The sequence below is a fragment of the Delphinapterus leucas genome, chromosome 15 (genome assembly GCF_059928025.1).
Source record: "Delphinapterus leucas isolate spDelLeu-1000000601 "Yukka" chromosome 15, BTC_Dleu_Yukka2, whole genome shotgun sequence".
Lineage (NCBI taxonomy): Eukaryota > Metazoa > Chordata > Mammalia > Artiodactyla > Monodontidae > Delphinapterus > Delphinapterus leucas.
The window spans coordinates 65,307,242-65,317,048 of NC_143143.1; positions in this window are offsets into that span (position 1 = coordinate 65,307,242).

Genomic DNA, 9,807 nt, shown 5'->3' on the forward strand with positions numbered 1-9,807 from the left:
TAAAAAAAAAAAAAGCCTAATTACAGTTATCACACTCTCCTTTGCAGATTCCCCCTTTCTCTGTCTGTTACATTTAACTGGCCTCTTTGCTGTCCCTTAAGTACCTAAGGTATCTCTGTGCTTCTTAGAGCCTTGACACTGCCCTCCAAGACAGACGCAGGTCTTGCTCCTTCCTATTTCCTTAAGGTCATAATCAGATGTTACCTTCTCAGTGAGGCCTTCCCTGACCATCCTATTTAAAGTGGTAGCGTGGAGGGACTTCCCTAGTGGTGCAGTGGGTAAGACTCTGCGCTGCCAATGCAGGGGGCCTGGGTTTGATCCCTGGTGGGGGAACTGGATCCCACATGCATGCCGCAATTAAGAGTTTGCATGCCACAACTAAGAAGCCCACATGCCACAATGAAGATCCCGCTTGCTGCAACTAACACCTGGTGCAGCCAAAATAAATTAAAAAATAAAATAAAATAAAATGGTAGCAGCTTCCCTGGTGGCACAGTGGTGAAGAATCCACCTGCCAATGCAGGGGACATGGGATCGAGCCCTGGTCTGGGAAAATCCCACAGGCCGTGGAGCAACTAAACCTGTGCGCCACAACTACTGAGCCTGTGCTCTAGAGCCCGTGAGCCACAACTACTGAAGCCGGCACACCTAGAGCCCGTGCTCCGCAACAAGAGAAGCCGCCACAATGAGAAGTCCATGCACCGCAAGGAAGAGTAGTCCCCGCTCACCTCAACTAGAGAAAGCCCGAGTGCAGTAATGAAGACCCAACACAGCCAAAAATAAAATAAATAAATTTATTTTAAAAAATAAAATGGTAGCGTGGGGACTTCCCTGGCGGTCCAGTGGTTAAGACTCCAGGCTTCAAATGCAGGGGGTGTGGCATGTTCCATCCCTGGTCGGGGAACTGGGATTCTGCATGCTGAGCGGTGCAGCCAAAAATAAATAAATAAATAAATAATAAAAAATAAAATGGTAGCGTGCCATGCTTATTACCCCTTTTTTACTTTTCTCCATAGCACTTGTCATCATCTGACATACCATATATTTTATTTATTTGTTCATTGTCTATCTCCCACCATTAGACTTTTGAATTACATTAGACTATTTGAATTACAATTCAATTGTAATTCAAACTTCATGAAGGCTGAGATTTTTGTTTATTTTGTTTATTATTATATCCCCAGGGCCTGGAATAGTACCTAAGACTACTGATGGTGAGCTGATAAATTTGCTCTTAAAAAAAAAGAAAAAGAGGGACTTCCCTGGTGGTGCCATGGTTAGGAATCTGCCTGCCAACGTAGGGGACATGGGTTCAAGCCCTGGTCCGGGAAGATCCCGCATGCTGCGGAGCAACTAAGCCTGTGCACCACAACTACTGAGTCTGCGCTCTAGAGCCTGTGAGCCACAACTACTGAGCCCACCGTGTGCCACAACTACTGAAGCCCATGCACCTAGAGCCCATGCTCCACAGCAAGAGAAGCCACAGCAATGAGAAGCCCGTGCTCCGCAATGAAGAGTAACTCCACTCGCCACAACTAGAGAGAGCCCCCGCACAGCAACGGAGACCCAACGCAGCCAAAAATAAATAAGATAAATAAGTTTATTTTTTTAAAAAAAGAAGCCTGATGTATAGAGTTTGCCAATGTTCATAGTGTAAATATTTCTACTATGGCCTATTTTAACCTAGCAACTGTATATTTAATAATCAGCTCTTGCAAGCCAGTACAGGCTGGCTCCAGCATTCAGCTGTATGTCTGTGACATTGAGTGGGTTATTTAACCTGTCTTAAGTCTCAGTTTTCTCAGTGAAATATCTGTGGGATAATAATAGAACCTGCTTTATAAAACTGTGGCAAAATTAAATGAATTAATACAAGTAAAGCATATAAATCAGTGGCTGACACATAGTTTAATTTTATTTTTATTTTAATTATATATTTATTATGTGTACTTTTCTCCATATCCCACCAACAATGCTTTTTGCTATATTTTCCAATGTTTCTAACTGATTGAACAGGTCTATCAAGTTCTATGGCATTCTTTGATCCATGGCCACCTAGTTTGTTGGCTATGATTTGCTGATAACCAACAAGTATAAGATTTTTGCAAACGTTTCTCAAGATATTGACTTATTATTGTATTTCCCTCGTGTTTGTGACTATTCATTGATTTTTACCACTTGCCCATTGGCAATTCTCCTATAATGGAGTGGAATAGAGTCTCCCACTGAGGGTTTGGGGAGCGAAGAGGGGTCCAGGAAGCCTAATTGTGTATTCTACAGCACTTTCTCAATCTGTTCCAGAACTCTCAAATTGCCTGTATCTCCCTGCCTTGAAAATGTCTGTCTGTAAAGATGTTTGTGTTTTATTTCCTTTAGGAAGTTGGTCTTGATCCTGCCCACCCTTGTTAGACTCAATCAATCCCTCATTATTTCTCCTCTTAGACTGTAATTCAACTTCATTGCTTATACTTTTGCCTTCACTACCAGGTTGTGAGCTACTCTGGGAATATCAACTGCTTCTCCTTTATCTCTACCCGCCAGCTCCTAACATCCTGCCTGGAATGTGCTGGTTGTGTAACTACTGTTTGTTGAATTAGTTGGTGTTGCTTTGAAGATGCATCAGTACAGAGCCAAAGTGAGGAAGGATGAAAGAACTTCTCAGAAATAAAGTACATTGCCCAATGACAATTAAGTCTAGAGCAAGCAGGGCATGTTCTTACACAGACAGGAATTCTTCATGATTTGAAAGTGGGCTGTGTGGGCAAGTTGGAGAGTCAGAGGAGATTCCATTGGAAAGATTGATAAGGGCTAATTTGTGAAGAGGTTTCCATGCTCTGCTAAGAACAGTAGCAGTGGTGTGCTGCAGCATACTCATACCAGCTTATGAGTAAATTAATAAGTGTCCAGGAATTTTGTGAGCCAGTTGATCTCATATTAGTAGTCTTAAATCAGCCACAGTGTGAGTATTTATACTACAGATATCACAAATGTTACAAATCAACCTTTTCTTTTTTTCTCAGAGAGCTAGTTGTTCATAGACCACTGAAAAGTTTTGGACATCACATTAAAAAGGTTGTTAAATCTCATAAGATTGTTATAAAGATTAAATGAGAAAATACATATGTAAAGTATTTAGAATGCCTGGTGTAATGGAAGCACTCCAAAAATATTATTTAGTATTATCATTCATGCAAAATATTAAGCACCAGTTTTATGCTGGGTAGCATTCCATGCGCTGGGGTTATGGCAATAAAGAAGACAAAGTCCCTGCACTCAAGAATTTCAAATTCTAAAGATATGAAACAGATTATTAACAGAAAAATAAATATGTAATATACTGGGTGGTGATAAGTGCTTTGAAGAAAAATAAATGAGATTAAGGGAGATAGAGAAAGACAGGATACTGTTTTATTTAGGGTGGTAAGGAAAGCCTCTATGATAAAATGACCCTTGACAGAGATCAGAAGGAAATGAGGTGCTCAGTCTTATGGGTATCTGGGGATAGATTTTTCCAGGCAGAGGGAACAGCAAGTATAAAACCCCAGGGAGATGTGAGATTAGTGTGTTCAAGAAAAAGCAAGGATGCTAGTGCAACTGGAGTGAGCAAAGCAGAGGGAACAGAATTTGAGGTCAGAGAGCTGGGGAACACAAGAGGCAGATCAAGAATGGCTGGTAGGGCTTCTCTGGAGGCACAGTGGTTGAGAGTCCGCCTGCCCATGCAGGGGACATGGGTTTGTGCCCCGGTCTGGGATGATCCCACATGCCGCGGAGCGGCTGGGCCGCTGAGCTTGCGCGTCTGGAGCTTGTGCTCCGCAAGGGGAGAGGCCACAGCAGTGAGACGCCCGCGTACCACAAAAAAAGAGAGGAAAAAAAAAAGAATGGCTGGTAGGTAAAGATTTTGAATTTACTTTCAGTTAGAGAAGGCACAACATTATAAGCGTTTGTGCAAAGGAGTGGATGATTTGACATGCTTTTAAAGGGTCACTTTGCTTATTATTAGTATTATGTTAGAATGGCAACTTGAATAGTTTGTAGAATTGGCCAGACTGGAGAGAGTTTGAGAACAGGGGAACTAGAGGAGTCTCAACTGAGAATTTGGTGAGTTCAGGATTAATAAGCATGAGACCTGGAGTTAAACTGTCTGTGTTTAAATTATTCTTAGCAATGTGACCTTAGATGAATAACTTAACTTCTCTGGGCTTCCATTTCTTCAACTGCAAAATGATGATAATACATAGGACCTCTCTTCAGGGGTTATTGTCAATATTAAATGAAATAATTCATGTAAACGGCTTAGTACAGTGCCTGGCAAACAATGAATGTTCAATAGATATTGTCATTATTTTTTTTTCCAAAAGGGATAAAAATTTGAAGTAGAATAGGAAGGGGAGACAGGCAAAGGTGAGTGTGGTGTGCAGGGGTAAAAGGAAAATTTGGAAACTCTATAGGAAATATAAATATAACTTATTTCTCCAACTGGCCTTTGAAAAGTCAGAGGTTTTACCCCTGTCTTCCCTGGTGGGAAGACACAGGCTCTCTAGGGTAGGAAGAGTTCAAAGTGTGTAGAATCCAGCTCTTTATGTATTCATAAGATTTCAACACTTGGGGTTTTATGGCACCTTTAGTTTCTACTTTAGCCAAGTTTCTGTCTTTATTTTACTTCCTACAATTCTAGGAGTGGGAAGAGGAGGGGTGATGATTCAGCATGTAGGGTAAATAAATCTTTGAAAAGCATAAAGGCCTTAAAAGTGCTTATGAAGTAGCAAGGAAAAAAAAAAGACAGTGATATAGGCAAGGAAAACAAGGGAAGTGGAATAAGGTGTGAGCGTACCTGTGATTACCCATTTTTCCATAATTGTCATCCAACGACTTTTTTGGAGGTACTATTTAGAGCGTGGAATTTGGAATCTAGATTGGACTTCAGTGACTTTTTTTAGGCCCAGGGGAACTGTGAGCTGGGTTGGGTAGGGTGACGTCAAGGAGGTTAGATTTCAAACTAACAAATGTGCAACAACTGAGAAGCAGGGGAGAGATTTTGGGTCTTAGTGAGTCAATAAGCAGGTAAGAAGGAGTCCAGAGGGGTGTGAGGGGCAGAGCATCAATTATCAATGTTCTTCACCTCCCCCCTACCTTTTTTAACCTCAAATGTGCATAATTGTACCAATACATTCAATCACACATTTGCTTCTTGGCGCACAATTTCCATTAAGCGAGACACAGCCCCAGATTCTCCTCTTTTTCCTTTTCTGAATGTACAAGGCTGTTTATTGAAGCATTGTCTGTAAGCAACTGGAAACATCATTGTGAAAGATCGTCAGTAAGCGAATTGTTTATTGCAACATTGTTTATAAACATTGGAAACAAAGTGAATGGTCCCTCTTTGAGTTATTCTTCCTTAGCCTCCATTCCCTGTCTCATTTCCCTATAGCCCTGAGACCATCCATGTGTAGATATATATTCATGGATAGAATTTTTTTATGTTGTTGAATTTATAGTATTTTCCTTAATGGCTTGTCCTTTGCATGTCTGATAGATATTTACCCCTACATCAAGATCATCAAGATAATTGCTAATACATCTTTTTTAAAGACACATAGTGGGAATTCCCTGGTGGTTCAGTGGTTAGGATTCAGCGCTCTCACTGCTGGGCCCTGGGTTCAATGTCTGGTTGGGAAACTAAGATCTTGCAAGCTGTATGGTGGGGCAAAAAAAAAAAAAAAAGACACATGATGATGACTTGTGTGACATACATGGTTGTGGAAGTGGGTTGTACACATTCCTAGCTGGATAACTGGAATATCACTCATTTCACTATCAAGAATGCATGTAAGTGAGAATAATCTTGAAAGCATTTCTATTTCTTAAGCTATAAATAAATTGCAGATTTTAAGTGTTACAAGTAAAGATGACTTGTAACACATCTTGCAACTGTGGAGTTATATTTTGAGGGAATCTATAGCGGGTAACTTGCAATTTCTATCAAAATTATAAATTCAGGGCTTCCCTGGTGGCACAGTGGTTGAGAGTCTGCCTGCCCAGGGGACACGGGTTTGTGCCCCGGTCCGGGAAGATCCCACATGCCGCGGAGCAGCTGGGCCAGTGAGCCATGGCCGTTGAGTCTGCGTGTCCGGAGCCTGTGCTCCACAACGGGAGAGGCCACAACAGTGAGAGGCCCGCGTACAGCAAAAAAAAAAAAAAAAAAAAAAAAAAAATATATATATATATATATAAATGCCCCTGTGGTTCAGTTTTTCCATATCAGAGAATAGACTACAGTTCTGTCTGCACATGAGTTGAACTATTTCTAAATGGAACATAGTTTTTAAATTGCCAGGGGTTGGAAACAACCCAAATGTCCTTAAATAGGGGACTGATTAAGCAAGTTTTAGTATATCCACACAAGAAATACTATGTAGCAGTAAAATAAAGCAAGATAATAAGAAAGTTATTTTTATACCATTGTACAAAATATACAAGGTGTCCAAAGTGTGTTTAGTGACAAAATTAGGGTGGAGAACACCATGTATCAATGCTTTCTTTTGTGTAAAAAGTTCAAAATATATTTGAACTTATATTCAGCTTTGCTTATACTCATAGAGAAATACTGAAAGGATTCATAAGAAAGTAAGAGTTGATGATGCAGTGGTTAGGACCCAGTGCTTCCACAGCAGGGGGCATGGGTTCCATCTCTGGTGCGGGAGCGAAGATAGGAGCAGTTACCAATGGAAACAAGACAAATGAGGAACAAAAATTTGAGGGAGACTTTGTATTGTATACCTTTTATATAATTTCTGGAATTCAAATCATGGGACAGCATGACTATTTAAAATTAAATTACAAGAAATCTGGGGAGTGAACTGGAGTCTAGCAGATTTTTAGAGATTGTTTCTTTGATTGACTTCTTTATAGCTTCCATTCCAGTAGTCTCTGGGGCTAAACTCCTCCCCCTTTCTCTTTATCTCTAAACTGGCAAAAGTTTCAACCCACAAGAAACAAGTATTAGTATGCTTAAATTACACGGAACAGTGCTAGGTACTGGGACTCCCAAGGGACAAAGGAGAAGAGAACCCCTGCCCTTGAAGTAGTCCAGGTGGATTTTATCACTCTCTTTAGTGGCTATAGCAAGAATAAAAATTGTCCTTCTCTCCCTGCCCCTACCCCCTCCATATAATCTTGCAAAACGCTGGAAATATATTGGAATTCCTACTTAATTCTCCTCCCCCTCACTTGGAGAGCAGTAAGGCTTGAGGAGCTCAGTAACTTTCCGTCAGGCCCAGATTGGAGAGACCTCAGACCAGGGCAAAGACTCAACCCACTTCCCTTGGGCCCCTGGTGCCTTGTGGAGGTTTTTGGACCTCAGATGCTGCTGTGACTGTGGTTTCCGACTTCCTGAGTTCTCACACTGAGCTTGGTGCTGCAGATGTCATACCCCTGTTCCTGCTTTGGAGACTGACATGCTCAGGCTTGGTAATACTCTGAGTACATGGGATCTGTGGGTGTGAGTCACAGCCAAGGGGCTTGCTTTTCTGTTTTAGTTTTCCCCTTTTCCCTTGACAGACTGATTGTAAATGCCTTGGGGTTGCATACAGGCAGAGTATAAAGGTTTGCTGGGTAGAGGTTGAGAAAGATCAGTTTTCTAATTGAATATCCTATCTCAGTTCTTTAATTCTGCTTTTCTTTAGCTAGGGACATTGAATACTCTAGACAATGAATCTAGTAAGAAAGCAATTGGAAAATCATTTATTTAGAACTATGCAGTTTACAGTACACTCTCACATGTTATTTAACTTAATCGTGACAATTCTGTGAATGAGGGTAAATATCATCCCATTTTGCAGTTGAAGAAAAGTGATGCTTAGGGAGAGAAAGGACACTTCCACGCAGGTATTGAATATCTCTGGTGCTACGGTATATTCTCATGTGTATGTAGGGTTTCATTGTGGAGCTGTCATCTTATGTGCTGGGACCACAGTTCTGAAATGGTTGGAGAGATTCTACTCTCTGGAGTTGAGGCTGCTGTACATTCATTCTATCACTTGTTCACTCAATCACAACTATTAATTGAATGCCTATCTAGACAAAGAAAGGTTTTAGGTAAGAAAGAATTGGGAGGTTGAGACCAACTACTAGTGAGATGCTGGGGAGGGCCTTAAGGCAGAATAATGGAAGCTGCTAAAGAGGCAGTGGTGAGACCTGGAGTTTAGACCAGAACTTTTCAAACTGGCATTCTGTGACTAGCAGCCCAGGACTGTTCAGTTCAGAAGCAAGCAAACCAGGTTTCCGCAGTGGTTTTTTTGTTTATTCTATTTATTTTTGGCTGCGTTGAGTCTTCGTTGCTCCACGCAGGCTTTCTCTGGTTGTGGTGAGCAGGGGCTACTCTTCGTTTCAGTGCGCGGGCTTCTTATTGCGGTGGCTTCTTCTGTTGTGCAGCATGGGCTCTGGGCGCACAGGCTTCAGTAGTTGTGGCACTCGGGCTCAGTAGTTGTGGCTCGCGGGCTCTAGAGTGCAGGCTCAGTAGTTGTGGCGCATGGGCTTAGCTGCTCCGTGGCATGTGGGATCTTCCTGGACCAGGGCTCGAACCTGTGTTCCCTGCAGTGGCAGGCGGATTCTTAACCACTGCGCCACCAGGGAAGCCCTCCACAGGTTTTTTAATCAGGAAAAGCTTAACTCCCAAGGTATTTCATTCATACTTGTATGAAGTTATTTTTGTCTGGCAGCATCAGTCCTCCCCCTCTCTTTTCATTTGGGGGGATATCCTTAGGGGCAAATCGTTTCTCTCTTCCCCTGGCAGCCTAGACTAATCCATGTGACCTGAGATTGACCAATCAACATCAGCTCCCCGCCAAGACTTTGCCTCTTGAGTGAGTGACTCAAAGACAAAGGGATGTTAGGATTGAATCCCAGCTGTGATGTGTGGTGCTGCTGGCTGCAGAAGCTGCTGTTTCTTGCTGGAGCAGCTCTGTGCTGCTTATTTTCCAAGGCTGCCCTCCTGTGCATGCTCTGGGCCCCCAAACATCCTTGTAATACATGTTTCTTTTGTTTGTACTTACAACAGTGTCCAGGTTTGTATTTGCAACAGACAAAAAGAATTTTAACTTACAAATTGTGATGATTTCTTTACCAGGATGTAAACTCCTTGAGAGCAGGGCCTAAATCTCATTCTGTTCTGTGTCTTTTTTTTTGGCTGCACGGCCAGCATGTGGGATCCGACCCACCAGGGATCAAACCCATTGCCCCTGCAGTGGAAGCACGGAGTCTTAACCACTGGACCGCCAATGAAGTCCCCTGCTCTGTGTCTTTGATGCTCAGCTCAAGCCTGGGTCTCTATATGTGCAGGTTGAATAAGTAAAGAAACATGTTATATTTGTATGGGGCTATGGATTCGTGGCATGACTTCGGTTGCGGGGCAAAAAAATTCTCTATATGCTACAATAGCCACTAAAATCTGAGCAATTTCACGTTAATAAACATAAACCCAGAGGATCCTGGGAAGGTCCTTTCTTCCTGTATCTGAGCCCTTATCTGAGTTCATGTAGGTACTTTTGGTCCTCAAATTCCAGAAGGTGTTTTAAATTTTTTAAAAAATATGGAACACTTCGGGCTTCTCTGGTGGCGCAGTGGTTGAGAGTCCGCCTGCTGATGCAGGGGACACGGGTTCATGCCCCGGTCCGGGAAGATCCCACATGCCGCGGAGCAGCTGGGCCCGTGAGGCATGGCTGCTGAGCCTGCGCGTCCGGAGCCTGTGCTCCACAACGGGAGAGGCCACAACAGTGAGAGGCCTGCGTACCGCAAAAAAAAAAAAAAAAA